At 44.9% G+C, this 18,789-nt stretch overlaps 12 non-coding genes across 12 annotated transcripts; all 12 read left to right on the top strand.

Moving 5' to 3' along the window:
• The first annotated feature begins 1,447 nt into the window (after positions 1-1,447).
• On the top strand, positions 1,448-1,569 carry TRNAL-CAA (transfer RNA leucine (anticodon CAA)). Its single transcript has 2 exons — positions 1,448-1,485; positions 1,524-1,569. It is a non-coding gene; the product is annotated as a tRNA-Leu (tRNA).
• Positions 1,570-2,199: 630 nt separating this feature from the next.
• TRNAL-CAA (transfer RNA leucine (anticodon CAA)) lies at positions 2,200-2,321 on the top strand. Its single transcript has 2 exons — positions 2,200-2,237; positions 2,276-2,321. It is a non-coding gene; the product is annotated as a tRNA-Leu (tRNA).
• A 254-nt stretch (positions 2,322-2,575) lies between these two features.
• On the top strand, positions 2,576-2,697 carry TRNAL-CAA (transfer RNA leucine (anticodon CAA)). Its single transcript has 2 exons — positions 2,576-2,613; positions 2,652-2,697. It is a non-coding gene; the product is annotated as a tRNA-Leu (tRNA).
• A 2,506-nt stretch (positions 2,698-5,203) lies between these two features.
• TRNAL-CAA (transfer RNA leucine (anticodon CAA)) lies at positions 5,204-5,325 on the top strand. The gene is made up of 2 exons: positions 5,204-5,241; positions 5,280-5,325. It is a non-coding gene; the product is annotated as a tRNA-Leu (tRNA).
• Positions 5,326-8,205: 2,880 nt separating this feature from the next.
• Positions 8,206-8,327, top strand: TRNAL-CAA (transfer RNA leucine (anticodon CAA)). The gene is made up of 2 exons: positions 8,206-8,243; positions 8,282-8,327. It is a non-coding gene; the product is annotated as a tRNA-Leu (tRNA).
• A 3,071-nt stretch (positions 8,328-11,398) lies between these two features.
• Positions 11,399-11,520, top strand: TRNAL-CAA (transfer RNA leucine (anticodon CAA)). Its single transcript has 2 exons — positions 11,399-11,436; positions 11,483-11,520. It is a non-coding gene; the product is annotated as a tRNA-Leu (tRNA).
• Positions 11,521-14,781: 3,261 nt separating this feature from the next.
• On the top strand, positions 14,782-14,903 carry TRNAL-CAA (transfer RNA leucine (anticodon CAA)). Its single transcript has 2 exons — positions 14,782-14,819; positions 14,858-14,903. It is a non-coding gene; the product is annotated as a tRNA-Leu (tRNA).
• A 66-nt stretch (positions 14,904-14,969) lies between these two features.
• TRNAL-CAA (transfer RNA leucine (anticodon CAA)) lies at positions 14,970-15,091 on the top strand. Its single transcript has 2 exons — positions 14,970-15,007; positions 15,046-15,091. It is a non-coding gene; the product is annotated as a tRNA-Leu (tRNA).
• A 1,194-nt stretch (positions 15,092-16,285) lies between these two features.
• TRNAL-CAA (transfer RNA leucine (anticodon CAA)) lies at positions 16,286-16,407 on the top strand. The gene is made up of 2 exons: positions 16,286-16,323; positions 16,362-16,407. It is a non-coding gene; the product is annotated as a tRNA-Leu (tRNA).
• A 253-nt stretch (positions 16,408-16,660) lies between these two features.
• TRNAL-CAA (transfer RNA leucine (anticodon CAA)) lies at positions 16,661-16,782 on the top strand. Its single transcript has 2 exons — positions 16,661-16,698; positions 16,737-16,782. It is a non-coding gene; the product is annotated as a tRNA-Leu (tRNA).
• A 1,193-nt stretch (positions 16,783-17,975) lies between these two features.
• TRNAL-CAA (transfer RNA leucine (anticodon CAA)) lies at positions 17,976-18,097 on the top strand. The gene is made up of 2 exons: positions 17,976-18,013; positions 18,052-18,097. It is a non-coding gene; the product is annotated as a tRNA-Leu (tRNA).
• A 253-nt stretch (positions 18,098-18,350) lies between these two features.
• Positions 18,351-18,472, top strand: TRNAL-CAA (transfer RNA leucine (anticodon CAA)). The gene is made up of 2 exons: positions 18,351-18,388; positions 18,427-18,472. It is a non-coding gene; the product is annotated as a tRNA-Leu (tRNA).
• The last annotated feature ends 317 nt before the right edge of the window (positions 18,473-18,789 follow it).

An 18,789-nucleotide genomic window follows, 5' to 3' on the forward strand; every position in this document is an offset into this window, starting at 1 on the left:
GTTCACGATGTGAATCTGTGTATTCCGGTGCTCGTTTGAGGGCGTGGGTTCGTATCGCACTTCTGACACGATGTGTTTTATGAAAATAACTGGAAGAGATGTAATTTTAAAACGTTCAAATTACATAAAACCACGTCACGAGGGCCGAGCGGTCTAAACGCCCGACTCAAGGGGCTTAGTTTCCTTCGTTCACGATGTGAATCACTGTATTCTGGTCCTCGTTTGAGGGCGTGGGTTCGAATCCCACTTCTGACACGATGTGTTTTTTGAAAATAACTGGAAGAGATGTAATTTTAAAACGTCCAAATTACATAAAACTACGTCAGGATGGCCGTGCGGTCTAAGGCGCCAGACTCAAGGGGCTTAGCTTCCTTCGTTCACGATGTGAATCTGTGTATTCTCGTCCTCGTTTTAGGGCGTGGGTTCGAATCCCACTTCTGACACGATGTGTTTTTTGAAAATAACTGGAAGAGATGTAATTTTAAAACGTCCAAATTACATAAAACTACGTCAGGATGGCCGAGCGGTCTAAGGCGCCAGACTCAAGGGGCTTAGCTTCCTTCGTTCAGGATGTGAATCTGTGTATTCTGGTCCTCGTTTGAGGGCGTGGGTTCGTATCCCACTTCTGACACGATGTGTTTTATGAAAATAACTGGAAGAGATGTAATTTTAAAACGTCCAAATTACATAAAACCACGTCAGGAGGGCCGAGCGGTCTAAACGCCAGACTCAAGGGGCTTAGTTTCCTTCGTTTACGATGTGAATCTGTGTATTCTGGTCCTCGTTTGAGGGCGTGGGTTCGAATCCTACTTATGACACGATGTGTTTTATGAAAATAACTGGAAGAGATGTAATTTTAAAACGTCAAAATTACCAAAGACCACAACAGGATGGCCGAGCTGTCTAAGGCGACAGACTCAAGGGGCTTAGCTTCCTTCGTTTACGGTGTGAATCTGTGTATTCTGGTCCTCGTTTGAGGGCGTGGGTTCGTATCCCACTTCTGACACGATGTGTTTTATGAAAATAACTGGAAGAGATGTAATTTTAAAACGTCCAAATTACTTAAAACCACGTCAGGAGGGCCGAGCGGTCTAAACGCCAGACTCAAGTGGCTTAGTTTCCTTCGTTTACGATGTGAATCTGTGTATTCTGGTCCTCGTTTGAGTGCGTGGGTTCGAATCCCACTTATGACACGATTTGTTTTATGAAAATAACTGGAAGAGATGTAATTTTAAAACGTCAAAATTACCAAAGACCACAACAGGATGGCCGAGCTGTCTAAGGCGACAAACTCAAGGGGCTTAGCTTCCTTCGTTCACGATGTGAATCTGTGTATTCTCGTCCTCGTTTTAGGGCGTGGGTTCGAATCCCACTTCTGACACGATGTGTTTTTTGAAAATAACTGCAAGAGATGTAATTTGAAAACGTCCAAATTACATAACACCACGTCAGGATGGCCGAGCGGCCTAAGGTGCCAGACTCAAGGGGCTTAGCTTCCTTCGTTCACGATGTGAATCACTGTATTCTGGTCCTCGTTTGAGGGCGTGGGTTCGAATCCCACTTCTGACACGATGTGTTTTTTGAAAATAACTGGAAGAGATGTAATTTTAAAACGTCCAAATTACATAAAACTACGTCAGGATGGCCGTGCGGTCTAAGGCGCCAGACTCAAGGGGCTTAGCTTCCTTCGTTCACGATGTGAATCTGTGTATTCTGGTAATCGTTTGAGGGCGTGGGTTCGAATCCCACTTATGACACGATGTGTTTTATGAAAATAACTGGAAGAGATGTAATTTTAAAACGTCAAAATTACCAAAGACCACAACAGGATGGCCGAGCGGTCTAAGGCGCCAGACTCAAGGGGCTTAGCTTCCTTCGTTCACGATGTGAATCTGTGTATTCCGGTGCTCGTTTGAGGGCGTGGGTTCGTATCGCACTTCTGACACGATGTGTTTTATGAAAATAACTGGAAGAGATTTAATTTTAAAACGTCCAAATTACATAAAACCACGTCAGGATGGCCGAGCGGCCTAAGGTGCCAGACTCAAGGGGCTTAGCTTCCTTCGTTCACGATGTGAATCTGTGTATTCCGGTGCTCGTTTGAGGGCGTGGGTTCGTATCGCACTTCTGACACGATGTGTTTTATGAAAATAACTGGAAGAGATGTAATTTTAAAACGTTCAAATTACATAAAACCACGTCAGGATGGCCGAGCGGCCTAAGGTGCCAGACTCAAGGGGCTTAGCTTCCTTCGTTCACGATGTGAATCACTGTATTCTGGTCCTCGTTTGAGGGCGTGGGTTCGAATCCCACTTCTGACACGATGTGTTTTTTGAAAATAACTGGAAGAGATGTAATTTTAAAACGTCCAAATTACATAAAACTACGTCAGGATGGCCGTGCGGTCTAAGTCGCCAGACTCAAGGGGCTTAGCTTCCTTCGTTCACGATGTGAATCTGTGTATTCTCGTCCTCGTTTTAGGGCGTGGGTTCGAATCCCACTTCTGACACGATCTGTTTTTTGAAAATAACTGGAAGAGATGTAATTTGAAAACGTCCAAATTACATAACACCACGTCAGGATGGCCGAGCGGCCTAAGGTGCCAGACTCAAGGGGCTTAGCTTCCTTCGTTCACGATGTGAATCACTGTATTCTGGTCCTCGTTTGAGGGCGTGGGTTCGAATCCCACTTCTGACACGATGTGTTTTTTGAAAATAACTGGAAGAGATGTAATTTTAAAACGTCCAAATTACATAAAACTACGTCAGGATGGCCGTGCGGTCTAAGTCGCCAGACTCAAGGGGCTTAGCTTCCTTCGTTCACGATGTGAATCTGTGTATTCTCGTCCTCGTTTTAGGGCGTGGGTTCGAATCCCACTTCTGACACGATGTGTTTTTTGAAAATAACTGGAAGAGATGTAATTTTAAAACGTCCAAATTCCATAAAACTACGTCAGGATGGCCGAGCGGTCTAAGGCGCCAGACTCAAGGGGCTTAGCTTCCTTCGTTCACGATGTGAATCTGTGTATTCCGGTGCTCGTTTGAGGGCGTGGGTTCGTATCGCACTTCTGACACGATGTGTTTTATGAAAATAACTGGAAGAGATGTAATTTTAAAACGTTCAAATTACATAAAACCACGTCAGGATGGCCGAGCGGTCTAAGGCGCCAGACTCAAGGGGCTTAGCTTCCTTCGTTCACGATGTGAATCTCTGTATTCTGGTCCTCGTTTGAGGGCGTGGGTTCGTATCCCACTTCTGACACGATGTGTTTTATGAAAATAACTGGAAGAGATGTAATTTTAAAACGTCCAAATTACATAAAACCACGTCAGGAGGGCCGAGCGGTCTAAACGCCAGACTCAAGGGGCTTAGTTTCCTTCGTTTACGATGTGAATCTGTGTATTCTGGTAATCGTTTGAGGGCGTGGGTTCGAATCCCACTTATGACACGATGTGTTTTATGAAAATAACTGGAAGAGATGTAATTTTAAAACGTCAAAATTACCAAAGACCACAACAGGATGGCCGAGCGGTCTAAGGCGCCAGACTCAAGGGGCTTAGCTTCCTTCGTTCACGATGTGAATCTGTGTATTCTGGTCCTCGTTTGAGGGCGTGGGTTCGAATCCCACTTCTGACACGATGTGTTTTTCGAATATAACTGGAAGAGATGTAATTTTAAAACGTCCAAATTACATAAAACCACGTCAGGATGGCCGAGCGGCCTAAGGTGCCAGACTCAAGGGGCTTAGCTTCCTTCGTTCACGATGTGAATCTGTGTATTCCGGTGCTCGTTTGAGGGCGTGGGTTCGTATCGCACTTCTGACACGATGTGTTTTATGAAAATAACTGGAAGAGATGTAATTTTAAAACGTCCAAATTACATAAAACCACGTCAGGAGGGCCGAGCGGTCTAAACGCCAGACTCAAGGGGCTTAGCTTCCTTCGTTCACGATGTGAATCTGTGTATTCCGGTGCTCGTTTGAGGGCGTGGGTTCGTATCGCACTTCTGACACGATGTGTTTTATGAAAATAACTGGAAGAGATGTAATTTTAAAACGTTCAAATTACATAAAACCACGTCAGGAGGGCCGAGCGGTCTAAACGCCAGACTCAAGGGGCTTAGTTTCCTTCGTTCACGATGTGAATCACTGTATTCTGGTCCTCGTTTGAGGGCGTGGGTTCGAATCCCACTTCTGACACGATGTGTTTTTTGAAAATAACTGGAAGAGATGTAATTTTAAAACGTCCAAATTACATAAAACCACGTCAGGATGGCCGAGCGGCCTAAGGTGCCAGACTCAAGGGGCTTAGCTTCCTTCGTTCACGATGTGAATCTGTGTATTCTCGTCCTCGTTTTAGGGCGTGGGTTCGAATCCCACTTCTGACACGATGTATTTTTTGAAAATAACTGGAAGAGATGTAATTTTAAAACGTCCAAATTCCATAAAACTACGTCAGGATGGCCGAGCGGTCTAAGGCGCCAGACTCAAGGGGCTTAGCTTCCTTCGTTCACGATGTGAATCTGTGTATTCCGGTGCTCGTTTGAGGGCGTGGGTTCGTATCGCACTTCTGACACGATGTGTTTTATGAAAATAACTGGAAGAGATGTAATTTTAAAACGTCCAAATTACATAAAACCACGTCAGGAGGGCCGAGCGGTCTAAACGCCAGACTCAAGGGGCTTAGTTTCCTTCGTTTACGATGTGAATCTGTGTATTCTGGTCCTCGTTTGAGGGCGTGGGTTCGAATCCTACTTATGACACGATGTGTTTTATGAAAATAACTGGAAGAGATGTAATTTTAAAACGTCAAAATTACCAAAGACCACAACAGGATGGCCGAGATGTCTAAGGCGACAGACTCAAGGGGCTTAGCTTCCTTCGTTTACGGTGTGAATCTGTGTATTCTGGTCCTCGTTTGAGGGCGTGGGTTCGAATCCCACTTATGACACGATGTGTTTTATGAAAAAAACTGGAAGAGATGTAATTTTAAAACGTCAAAATTACCAAAGACCACAACAGGATGGCCGAGCTGTCTAAGGCGACAGACTCAAGGGGCTTAGCTTCCTTCGTTCACGATGTGAATCTGTGTATTCTCGTCCTCGTTTTAGGGCGTGGGTTCGAATCCCACTTCTGACACGATCTGTTTTTTGAAAATAACTGGAAGAGATGTAATTTGAAAACGTCCAAATTACATAACACCACGTCAGGATGGCCGAGCGGCCTAAGGTGCCAGACTCAAGGGGCTTAGCTTCCTTCGTTCACGATGTGAATCACTGTATTCTGGTCCTCGTTTGAGGGCGTGGGTTCGAATCCCACTTCTGACACGATGTGTTTTTTGAAAATAACTGGAAGAGATGTAATTTTAAAACGTCCAAATTACATAAAACTACGTCAGGATGGCCGTGCGGTCTAAGTCGCCAGACTCAAGGGGCTTAGCTTCCTTCGTTCACGATGTGAATCTGTGTATTCTCGTCCTCGTTTTAGGGCGTGGGTTCGAATCCCACTTCTGACACGATGTGTTTTTTGAAAATAACTGGAAGAGATGTAATTTTAAAACGTCCAAATTACATAAAACTACGTCAGGATGGCCGAGCGGTCTAAGGCGCCAGACTCAAGGGGCTTAGCTTCCTTCGTTCACGATGTGAATCTCTGTATTCTGGTCCTCGTTTGAGGGCGTGGGTTCGTATCCCACTTCTGACACGATGTGTTTTATGAAAATAACTGGAAGAGATGTAATTTTAAAACGTCCAAATTACATAAAACCACGTCAGGAGGGCCGAGCGGTCTAAACGCCAGACTCAAGGGGCTTAGTTTCCTTCGTTTACGATGTGAATCTGTGTATTCTGGTAATCGTTTGAGGGCGTGGGTTCGAATCCCACTTCTGACACGATGTGTTTTTCGAATATAACTGGAAGAGATGTAATTTTAAAACGTCCAAATTACATAAAACCACGTCAGGATGGCCGAGCGGCCTAAGGTGCCAGACTCAAGGGGCTTAGCTTCCTTCGTTCACGATGTGAATCTGTGTATTCCGGTGCTCGTTTGAGGGCGTGGGTTCGTATCGCACTTCTGACACGATGTGTTTTATGAAAATAACTGGAAGAGATGTAATTTTAAAACGTCCAAATTACATAAAACCACGTCAGGAGGGCCGAGCGGTCTAAACGCCAGACTCAAGGGGCTTAGCTTCCTTCGTTCACGATGTGAATCTGTGTATTCCGGTGCTCGTTTGAGGGCGTGGGTTCGTATCGCACTTCTGACACGATGTGTTTTATGAAAATAACTGGAAGAGATGTAATTTTAAAACGTTCAAATTACATAAAACCACGTCAGGAGGGCCGAGCGGTCTAAACGCCAGACTCAAGGGGCTTAGTTTCCTTCGTTCACGATGTGAATCACTGTATTCTGGTCCTCGTTTGAGGGCGTGGGTTCGAATCCCACTTCTGACACGATGTGTTTTTTGAAAATAACTGGAAGAGATGTAATTTTAAAACGTCCAAATTACATAAAACCACGTCAGGATGGCCGAGCGGCCTAAGGTGCCAGACTCAAGGGGCTTAGCTTCCTTCGTTCACGATGTGAATCTGTGTATTCTCGTCCTCGTTTTAGGGCGTGGGTTCGAATCCCACTTCTGACACGATGTGTTTTTTGAAAATAACTGGAAGAGATGTAATTTTAAAACGTCCAAATTACATAAAACTACGTCAGGATGGCCGAGCGGTCTAAGGCGCCAGACTCAAGGGGCTTAGCTTCCTTCGTTCACGATGTGAATCTCTGTATTCTGGTCCTCGTTTGAGGGCGTGGGTTCGTATCCCACTTCTGACACGATGTGTTTTATGAAAATAACTGGAAGAGATGTAATTTTAAAACGTCCAAATTACATAAAACCACGTCAGGAGGGCCGAGCGGTCTAAACGCCAGACTCAAGGGGCTTAGTTTCCTTCGTTTACGATGTGAATCTGTGTATTCTGGTAATCGTTTGAGGGCGTGGGTTCGAATCCCACTTCTGACACGATGTGTTTTTCGAATATAACTGGAAGAGATGTAATTTTAAAACGTCCAAATTACATAAAACCACGTCAGGATGGCCGAGCGGCCTAAGGTGCCAGACTCAAGGGGCTTAGCTTCCTTCGTTCACGATGTGAATCTGTGTATTCCGGTGCTCGTTTGAGGGCGTGGGTTCGTATCGCACTTCTGACACGATGTGTTTTATGAAAATAACTGGAAGAGATGTAATTTTAAAACGTCCAAATTACATAAAACCACGTCAGGAGGGCCGAGCGGTCTAAACGCCAGACTCAAGGGGCTTAGCTTCCTTCGTTCACGATGTGAATCTGTGTATTCTCGTCCTCGTTTTAGGGCGTGGGTTCGAATCCCACTTCTGACACGATGTGTTTTTTGAAAATAACTGGAAGAGATGTAATTTTAAAACGTCCAAATTCCATAAAACTACGTCAGGATGGCCGAGCGGTCTAAGGCGCCAGACTCAAGGGGCTTAGCTTCCTTCGTTCACGATGTGAATCTGTGTATTCCGGTGCTCGTTTGAGGGCGTGGGTTCGTATCGCACTTCTGACACGATGTGTTTTATGAAAATAACTGGAAGAGATGTAATTTTAAAACGTCCAAATTACATAAAACCACGTCAGGAGGGCCGAGCGGTCTAAACGCCAGACTCAAGGGGCTTAGTTTCCTTCGTTTACGATGTGAATCTGTGTATTCTGGTCCTCGTTTGAGGGCGTGGGTTCGAATCCTACTTATGACACGATGTGTTTTATGAAAATAACTGGAAGAGATGTAATTTTAAAACGTCAAAATTACCAAAGACCACAACAGGATGGCCGAGATGTCTAAGGCGACAGACTCAAGGGGCTTAGCTTCCTTCGTTTACGGTGTGAATCTGTGTATTCTGGTCCTCGTTTGAGGGCGTGGGTTCGAATCCCACTTATGACACGATGTGTTTTATGAAAATAACTGGAAGAGATGTAATTTTAAAACGTCAAAATTACCAAAGACCACAACAGGATGGCCGAGCTGTCTAAGGCGACAGACTCAAGGGGCTTAGCTTCCTTCGTTCACGATGTGAATCTGTGTATTCTCGTCCTCGTTTTAGGGCGTGGGTTCGAATCCCACTTCTGACACGATCTGTTTTTTGAAAATAACTGGAAGAGATGTAATTTGAAAACGTCCAAATTACATAACACCACGTCAGGATGGCCGAGCGGCCTAAGGTGCCAGACTCAAGGGGCTTAGCTTCCTTCGTTCACGATGTGAATCACTGTATTCTGGTCCTCGTTTGAGGGCGTGGGTTCGAATCCCACTTCTGACACGATGTGTTTTTTGAAAATAACTGGAAGAGATGTAATTTTAAAACGTCCAAATTACATAAAACTACGTCAGGATGGCCGTGCGGTCTAAGTCGCCAGACTCAAGGGGCTTAGCTTCCTTCGTTCACGATGTGAATCTGTGTATTCTCGTCCTCGTTTTAGGGCGTGGGTTCGAATCCCACTTCTGACACGATGTGTTTTTTGAAAATAACTGGAAGAGATGTAATTTTAAAACGTCCAAATTACATAAAACTACGTCAGGATGGCCGAGCGGTCTAAGGCGCCAGACTCAAGGGGCTTAGCTTCCTTCGTTCACGATGTGAATCTCTGTATTCTGGTCCTCGTTTGAGGGCGTGGGTTCGTATCCCACTTCTGACACGATGTGTTTTATGAAAATAACTGGAAGAGATGTAATTTTAAAACGTCCAAATTACATAAAACCACGTCAGGAGGGCCGAGCGGTCTAAACGCCAGACTCAAGGGGCTTAGTTTCCTTCGTTTACGATGTGAATCTGTGTATTCTGGTCCTCGTTTGAGGGCGTGGGTTCGAATCCCACTTCTGACACGATGTGTTTTATGAAAATAACTGGAAGAGATGTAATTTTAAAACGTCAAAATTACCAAAGACCACAACAGGATGGCCGAGCGGTCTAAGGCGCCAGACTCAAGGGGCTTAGCTTCCTTCGTTCACGATGTGAATCTGTGTATTCTGGTCCTCGTTTGAGGGCGTGGGTTCGAATCCCACTTCTGACACGATGTGTTTTTCGAATATAACTGGAAGAGATGTAATTTTAAAACGTCCAAATTACATAAAACCACGTCAGGATGGCCGAGCGGCCTAAGGTGCCAGACTCAAGGGGCTTAGCTTCCTTCGTTCACGATGTGAATCTGTGTATTCCGGTGCTCGTTTGAGGGCGTGGGTTCGTATCGCACTTCTGACACGATGTGTTTTTTGAAAATAACTGGAAGAGATGTAATTTTAAAACGTCAAAATTACCAAAGACCACAACAGGATGGCCGAGCGGTCTAAGGCGCCAGACTCAAGGGGCTTAGCTTCCTTCGTTCACGATGTGAATCTGTGTATTCTGGTCCTCGTTTGAGGGCGTGGGTTCGAATCCCACTTCTGACACGATGTGTTTTTCGAATATAACTGGAAGAGATGTAATTTTAAAACGTCCAAATTACATAAAACCACGTCAGGATGGCCGAGCGGCCTAAGGTGCCAGACTCAAGGGGCTTAGCTTCCTTCGTTCACGATGTGAATCTGTGTATTCTCGTCCTCGTTTTAGGGCGTGGGTTCGAATCCCACTTCTGACACGATGTGTTTTTTGAAAATAACTGGAAGAGATGTAATTTTAAAACGTCCAAATTCCATAAAACTACGTCAGGATGGCCGAGCGGTCTAAGGCGCCAGACTCAAGGGGCTTAGCTTCCTTCGTTCACGATGTGAATCTGTGTATTCCGGTGCTCGTTTGAGGGCGTGGGTTCGTATCGCACTTCTGACACGATGTGTTTTATGAAAATAACTGGAAGAGATGTAATTTTAAAACGTCCAAATTACATAAAACCACGTCAGGAGGGCCGAGCGGTCTAAACGCCAGACTCAAGGGGCTTAGTTTCCTTCGTTTACGATGTGAATCTGTGTATTCTGGTCCTCGTTTGAGGGCGTGGGTTCGAATCCTACTTATGACACGATGTGTTTTATGAAAATAACTGGAAGAGATGTAATTTTAAAACGTCCAAATTACATAAAACTACGTCAGGATGGCCGTGCGGTCTAAGGCGCCAGACTCAAGGGGCTTAGCTTCCTTCGTTCACGATGTGAATCTGTGTATTCTGGTCCTCGTTTGAGGGCGTGGGTTCGAATCCCACTTCTGACACGATGTGTTTTTTGAAAATAACTGGAAGAGATGTAATTTTAAAACGTCCAAATTCCATAAAACTACGTCAGGATGGCCGAGCGGTCTAAGGCGCCAGACTCAAGGGGCTTAGCTTCCTTCGTTCACGATGTGAATCTGTGTATTGCGGTGCTCGTTTGAGGGCGTGGGTTCGTATCGCACTTCTGACACGATGTGTTTTATGAAAATAACTGGAAGAGATGTAATTTTAAAACGTCCAAATTACATAAAACCACGTCAGGAGGGCCGAGCGGTCTAAACGCCAGACTCAAGGGGCTTAGCTTCCTTCGTTCACGATGTGAATCTGTGTATTCTTGGTCCTCGTTTGAGGGCGTGGGTTCGAATCCTACTTATGACACGATGTGTTTTATGAAAATAACTGGAAGAGATGTAATTTTAAAACGTCAAAATTACCAAAGACCACAACAGGATGGCCGAGCTGTCTAAGGCGACAGACTCAAGGGGCTTAGCTTTCTTCGTTCACGATGTGAATCTGTGTATTCTCGTCCTCGTTTTAGGGCGTGGGTTCGAATCCCACTTCTGACACGATGTGTTTTTTGAAAATAACTGGAAGAGATGTAATTTTAAAACGTCCAAATTCCATAAAACTACGTCAGTATGGCCGAGCGGTCTAAGGCGCCAGACTCAAGGGGCTTAGCTTCCTTCGTTCACGATGTGAATCTGTGTATTCCGGTGCTCGTTTGAGGGCGTGGGTTCGTATCGCACTTCTGACACGATGTGTTTTATGAAAATAACTGGAAGAGATGTAATTTTAAAACGTCCAAATTACATAAAACCACGTCAGGAGGGCCGAGCGGTCTAAACGCCAGACTCAAGGGGCTTAGTTTCCTTCGTTTACGATGTGAATCTGTGTATTCTGGTCCTCGTTTGAGGGCGTGGGTTCGAATCCTACTTATGACACGATGTGTTTTATGAAAATAACTGGAAGAGATGTAATTTTAAAACGTCAAAATTACCAAAGACCACAACAGGATGGCCGAGCTGTCTAAGGCGACAGACTCAAGGGGCTTAGCTTTCTTCGTTCACGATGTGAATCTGTGTATTCTCGTCCTCGTTTTAGGGCGTGGGTTCGAATCCCACTTCTGACACGATGTGTTTTTTGAAAATAACCGGAAGAGATGTAATTTTAAAACGTCCAAATTACATAAAACCACGTCAGGATGGCCGAGTGGTCTAAGGCGCAAGACTCAAGGGGCTTAGCTTCCTTCGTTCACGATGTGAATCTGTGTATTCTGGTCCTCGTTTGAGGGCGTGGGTTCGAATCCCACTTCTGACACGATGTGTTTTTTGAAAATAACTGGAAGAGATGTAATTTTAAAACGTCCAATTTACATAAAACCACGTCAGGATGGCCGAGCGGTCTTAGGCGACAGACTCAAGTGGCTTAGCTTCCTTCGTTCACGATGTGAATCTGTGTATTCCGGTGCTCGTTTGAGGGCGTGGGTTCGTATCGCACTTCTGACACGATGTGTTTTATGAAAATAACTGGAAGAGATGTAATTTTAAAACGTTCAAATTACATAAAACCACGTCAGGAGGGCCGAGCGGTCTAAACGCCAGACTCAAGGGGCTTAGTTTCCTTCGTTCACGATGTGAATCACTGTATTCTGGTCCTCGTTTGAGGGCGTGGGTTCGAATCCCACTTCTGACACGATGTGTTTTTTGAAAATAACTGGAAGAGATGTAATATTAAAACGTCCAAATTACATAAAACTACGTCAGGATGGCCGAGCGGTCTAAGGCGCCAGACTCAAGGGGCTTAGCTTCCTTCGTTCACGATGTGAATCTGTGTATTCTGGTCCTCGTTTGAGGGCGTGGGTTCGTATCCCACTTCTGACACGATGTGTTTTATGAAAATAACTGGAAGAGATGTAATTTTAAAAGGTCCAAATTACATAAAACCACGTCAGGAGGGCCGAGCGGTCTAAACGCCAGACTCAAGGGGCTTAGTTTCCTTCGTTTACGATGTGAATCTGTGTATTCTGGTAATCGTTTGAGGGCGTGGGTTCGAATCCCAATTATGACACGATGTGTTTTATGAAAATAACTGGAAGAGATGTAATTTTAAAACGTCAAAATTACCAAAGACCACAACAGGATGGCCGAGCGGTCTAAGGCGCCAGACTCAAGGGGCTTAGCTTCCTTCGTTCACGATGTGAATCTGTGTATTCTGGTCCTCGTTTGAGGGCGTGGGTTCGAATCCCACTTCTGACACGATGTTGTTTTTCGAATATAACAGGAAGAGATGTAATTTTAAAACGTCCAAATTACATAAAACCACGTCAGGATGGCCGAGCGGCCTAAGGTGCCAGACTCAAGGGGCTTAGCTTCCTTCGTTCACGATGTGAATCTGTGTATTCTCGTCCTCGTTTTAGGGCGTGGGTTCGAATCGCACTTCTGACACGATGTGTTTTTTGAAAATAACTGGAAGAGTTGTAATTTTAAAACGTCCAAATTCCATAAAACTACGTCAGGATGGCCGAGCGGTCTAAGGCGCCAGACTCAAGGGGCTTAGCTTCCTTCGTTCACGATGTGAATCTGTGTATTCCGGTGCTCGTTTGAGGGCGTGGGTTCGTATCGCACTTCTGACACGATGTGTTTTATGAAAATAACTGGAAGAGATGTAATTTTAAAACGTCCAAATTACATAAAACCACGTCAGGAGGGCCGAGCGGTCTAAGGCGCCAGACTCAAGGGGCTTAGTTTCCTTCGTTTACGATGTGAATCTGTGTATTCTGGTCCTCGTTTGAGGGCGTGGGTTCGAATCCTACTTATGACACGATGTGTTTTATGAAAATAACTGGAAGAGATGTAATTTTAAAACGTCCAAATTACATAAAACTACGTCAGGATGGCCGTGCGGTCTAAGGCGCCAGACTCAAGGGGCTTAGCTTCCTTCGTTCACGATGTGAATCTGTGTATTCTGGTCCTCGTTTGAGGGCGTGGGTTCGAATCCCACTTCTGACACGATGTGTTTTTTGAAAATAACTGGAAGAGATGTAATTTTAAAACGTCCAAATTCCATAAAACTACGTCAGTATGGCCGAGCGGTCTAAGGCGCCAGACTCAAGGGGCTTAGCTTCCTTCGTTCACGATGTGAATCTGTGTATTCTGGTCCTCGTTTGAGGGCGTGGGTTCGAATCCTACTTATGACACGATGTGTTTTATGAAAATAACTGGAAGAGATGTAATTTTAAAACGTCAAAATTACCAAAGACCACAACAGGATGGCCGAGCTGTCTAAGGCGACAGACTCAAGGGGCTTAGCTTTCTTCGTTCACGATGTGAATCTGTGTATTCTCGTTCTCGTTTTAGGGCGTGGGTTCGAATCCCACTTCTGACACGATGTGTTTTTTGAAAATAACTGGAAGAGATGTAATTTTAAAACGTCCAAATTCCATAAAACTACGTCAGTATGGCCGAGCGGTCTAAGGCGCCAGACTCAAGGGGCTTAGCTTCCTTCGTTCACGATGTGAATCTGTGTATTCCGGTGCTCGTTTGAGGGCGTGCGTTCGTATCGCACTTCTGACACGATGTGTTTTATGAAAATAACTGGAAGAGATGTAATTTTAAAACGTCCAAATTACATAAAACCACGTCAGGAGGGCCGAGCGGTCTAAACGCCAGACTCAAGGGGCTTAGTTTCCTTCGTTTACGATGTGAATCTGTGTATTCTGGTCCTCGTTTGAGGGCGTGGGTTCGAATCCTACTTATGACACGATGTGTTTTATGAAAATAACTGGAAGAGATGTAATTTTAAAACGTCAAAATTACCAAAGACCACAACAGGATGGCCGAGCTGTCTAAGGCGACAGACTCAAGAGGCTTAGCTTTCTTCGTTCACGATGTGAATCTGTGTATTCTCGTCCTCGTTTTAGGGCGTGGGTTCGAATCCCACTTCTGACACGATGTGTTTTTTGAAAATAACTGGAAGAGATGTAATTTTAAAACGTCCAAATTACATAAAACTACGTCAGGATGGCCGAGCGGTCTAAGGCGCCAGACTCAAGGGGCTTAGCTTCCTTCGTTCACGATGTGAATCTGTGTATTCCGGTGCTCGTTTGAGGGCGTGGGTTCGTATCGCACTTCTGACACGATGTGTTTTATGAAAATAACTGGAAGAGATGTAATTTTAAAACGTCCAATTTACATAAAACCACGTCAGGATGGCCGAGCGGTCTTAGGCGACAGACTCAAGTGGCTTAGCTTCCTTCGTTCACGATGTGAATCTGTGTATTCCGGTGCTCGTTTGAGGGCGTGGGTTCGTATCGCACTTCTGACACGATGTGTTTTATGAAAATAACTGGAAGAGATGTAATTTTAAAACGTCCAAATTACATAAAACCACGTCAGTATGGCCGAGCGTACTTAGGCGACAGACTCAAGGGTTCTTAGCTTCCTTCGTTCACGAAGTGAATCGCTGTATTCTGGTCCTCGTTTTCGGGAGTGTTTTCGAATCCCACTTCTGACACGATGTGTTTTTTGAAAATAACTGGAAGAGATGTAATTTTAAAACGTCCAAATTACATAAAACTACGTCAGGATGGCCGAGCGGTCTAAGGCGCCAGACTCAAGGGGCTTAGCTTCCTTCGTTCACGATGTGAATCTGTGTATTCTGGTCCTCGTTTGAGGGCGTGGGTTCGAATCCCACTTCTGACACGATGTGTTTTATGAAAATAACTAGAAGAGATGTAATTTTAAAACGTCCAAATTACATAAAACCACGTCAGTATGGCCGAGCGGTCTAAGGCGCCAGACTCAAGGGGCTTAGCTTCCTTCGTTCACGATGTGAATCTGTGTATTCTGGTCCTCGTTTGAGGGCGTGGGTTCGAATCCCACTTCTGACACGATGTGTTTTTCGAATATAACTGGAAGAGATGTAATTTTAAAACGTCCAAATTCCATAAAACTACGTCAGGATGGCCGAGCGGTCTAAGGCGCCAGACTCAAGGGGCTTAGCTTCCTTCGTTCACGATGTGAATCTGTGTATTCCGGTGCTCGTTTGAGGGCGTGGGTTCGTATCGCACTTCTGACACGATGTGTTTTTTGAAAATAACTGGAAGAGATGTAATTTTAAAACGTCCAAATTCCATAAAACTACGTCAGGATGGCCGAGCGGTCTAAGGCGCCAGACTCAAGGGGCTTAGCTTCCTTCGTTCACGATGTGAATCTGTGTATTCCGGTGCTCGTTTGAGGGCGTGGGTTCGTATCGCACTTCTGACACGATGTGTTTTATGAAAATAACTGGAAGAGATGTAATTTTAAAACGTCCAAATTCCATAAAACTACGTCAGGATGGCCGAGCGGTCTAAGGCGCCAGACTCAAGGGGCTTAGCTTCCTTCGTTCACGATGTGAATCTGTGTATTCCGGTGCTCGTTTGAGGGCGTGGGTTCGTATCGCACTTCTGACACGATGTGTTTTATGAAAATAACTGGAAGAGATGTAATTTTAAAACGTCCAAATTACATAAAACCACGTCAGGAGGGCCGAGCGGTCTAAACGCCAGACTCAAGGGGCTTAGTTTCCTTCGTTTACGATGTGAATCTGTGTATTCTGGTCCTCGTTTGAGGGCGTGGATTCGAATCCTACTTATGACACGATGTGTTTTATGAAAATAACTGGAAGAGATGTAATTTTAAAACGTCAAAATTACCAAAGACCACAACAGGATGGCCGAGCTGTCTAAGGCGACAGACTCAAGAGGCTTAGCTTTCTTCGTTCACGATGTGAATCTGTGTATTCCGGTGCTCGTTTGAGGGCGTGGGTTCGTATCGCACTTCTGACACGATGTGTTTTATGAAAATAACTGGAAGAGATGTAATTTTAAAACGTCCAAATTACATAAAACCACGTCAGTATGGCCGAGCGTACTTAGGCGACAGACGCAAGGGTTCTTAGCTTCCTTCGTTCACGAAGTGAATCGCTGTATTCTGGTCCTCGTTTTCGGGAGTGTTTTCGAATCCCACTTCTGACACGATGTGTTTTTTGAAAATAACTGGAAGAGATGTAATTTTAAAACGTCCAAATTACATAAAACCACGTCAGTATGGCCGAGCGGTCTAAGGCGCCAGACTCAAGGGGCTTAGCTTCCTTCGTTCACGATGTGAATCTGTGTATTCTGGTCCTCGTTTGAGGGCGTGGGTTCGAATCCCACTTCTGACACGATGTGTTTTTCGAATATAACTGGAAGAGATGTAATTTTAAAACGTCCAAATTACATAAAACCACGTCAGGATGGCCGAGCGGCCTAAGGTGCCAGACTCAAGGGCTTAGCTTCCTTCGTTCACGATGTGAATCTGTGTATTCCGGTCCTCGTTTGAGGGCGTGGGTTCGAATCCCACTTCTGACACGATGTGTTTTATGAAAATAACTAGAAGAGATGTAATTTTAAAACGTCCAAATTACATAAAACCACGTCAGTATGGCCGAGCGGTCTAAGGCGCCAGACTCAAGGGGCTTAGCTTCCTTCGTTCACGATGTGAATCTGTGTATTCTGGTCCTCGTTTGAGGGCGTGGGTTCGAATCCCACTTCTGACACGATGTGTTTTTCGAATATAACTGGAAGAGATGTAATTTTAAAACGTCCAAATTACATAAAACCACGTCAGGATGGCCGAGCGGCCTAAGGTGTCAGACTCAAGGGCTTAGCTTCCTTCGTTCACGATGTGAATCTGTGTATTCTCGTCCTCGTTTTAGGGCGTGGGTTCGAATCCCACTTCTGACACGATGTGTTTTTTGAAAATAACTGGAAGAGATGTAATTTTAAAACGTCCAAATTCCATAAAACTACGTCAGGATGGCCGAGCGGTCTAAGGCGCCAGACTCAAGGGGCTTAGCTTCCTTCGTTCACGATGTGAATCTGTGTATTCCGGTGCTCGTTTGAGGGCGTGGGTTCGTATCGCACTTCTGACACGATGTGTTTTATGAAAATAACTGGAAGAGATGTAATTTTAAAACGTCCAAATTCCATAAAACTACGTCAGGATGGCCGAGCGGTCTAAGGCGCCAGACTCAAGGGGCTTAGCTTCCTTCGTTCACGATGTGAATCTGTGTATTCCGGTGCTCGTTTGAGGGCGTGGGTTCGTATCGCACTTCTGACACGATGTGTTTTATGAAAATAACTGGAAGAGATGTAATTTTAAAACGTCCAAATTACATAAAACCACGTCAGGAGGGCCGAGCGGTCTAAACGCCAGACTCAAGGGGCTTAGTTTCCTTCGTTTACGATGTGAATCTGTGTATTCTGGTCCTCGTTTGAGGGCGTGGATTCGAATCCTACTTATGACACGATGTGTTTTATGAAAATAACTGGAAGAGATGTAATTTTAAAACGTCAAAATTACCAAAGACCACAACAGGATGGCCGAGCTGTCTAAGGCGACAGACTCAAGAGGCTTAGCTTTCTTCGTTCACGATGTGAATCTGTGTATTCCGGTGCTCGTTTGAGGGCGTGGGTTCGTATCGCACTTCTGACACGATGTGTTTTATGAAAATAACTGGAAGAGATGTAATTTTAAAACGTCCAAATTACATAAAACCACGTCAGTATGGCCGAGCGTACTTAGGCGACAGACGCAAGGGTTCTTAGCTTCCTTCGTTCACGAAGTGAATCGCTGTATTCTGGTCCTCGTTTTCGGGAGTGTTTTCGAATCCCACTTCTGACACGATGTGTTTTTTGAAAATAACTGGAAGAGATGTAATTTTAAAACGTCCAAATTACATAAAACCACGTCAGTATGGCCGAGCGGTCTAAGGCGCCAGACTCAAGGGGCTTAGCTTCCTTCGTTCACGATGTGAATCTGTGTATTCTGGTCCTCGTTTGAGGGCGTGGGTTCGAATCCCACTTCTGACACGATGTGTTTTTCGAATATAACTGGAAGAGATGTAATTTTAAAACGTCCAAATTACATAAAACCACGTCAGGATGGCCGAGCGGCCTAAGGTGCCAGACTCAAGGGCTTAGCTTCCTTCGTTCACGATGTGAATCTGTGTATTCCGGTCCTCGTTTGAGGGCGTGGGTTCGAATCCCACTTCTGACACGATGTGTTTTATGAAAATAACTAGAAGAGATGTAATTTTAAAACGTCCAAATTACATAAAACCACGTCAGTATGGCCGAGCGGTCTAAGGCGCCAGACTCAAGGGGCTTAGCTTCCTTCGTTCACGATGTGAATCTGTGTATTCTGGTCCTCGTTTGAGGGCGTGGGTTCGAATCCCACTTCTGACACGATGTGTTTTTCGAATATAACTGGAAGAGATGTAATTTTAAAACGTCCAAATTACATAAAACCACGTCAGGATGGCCGAGCGGCCTAAGGTGCCAGACTCAAGGGCTTAGCTTCCTTCGTTCACGATGTGAATCTGTGTATTCTCGTCCTCGTTTTAGGGCGTGGAATCGAATCCCACTTCTGACACGATGTGTTTTTTGAAAATAACTGGAAGAGATGTAATTTTAAAACGTCCAAATTCCATAAAACTACGTCAGGATGGCCGAGCGGTCTAAGGCGCCAGACTCAAGGGGCTTAGCTTCCTTCGTTCACGATG

Source organism: Phalangium opilio, unplaced genomic scaffold, assembly GCF_054372755.1.
Source record: "Phalangium opilio isolate 3A_F unplaced genomic scaffold, DU_Popi_V2 ptg000061l_1, whole genome shotgun sequence".
Taxonomy (NCBI): domain Eukaryota; kingdom Metazoa; phylum Arthropoda; class Arachnida; order Opiliones; family Phalangiidae; genus Phalangium; species Phalangium opilio.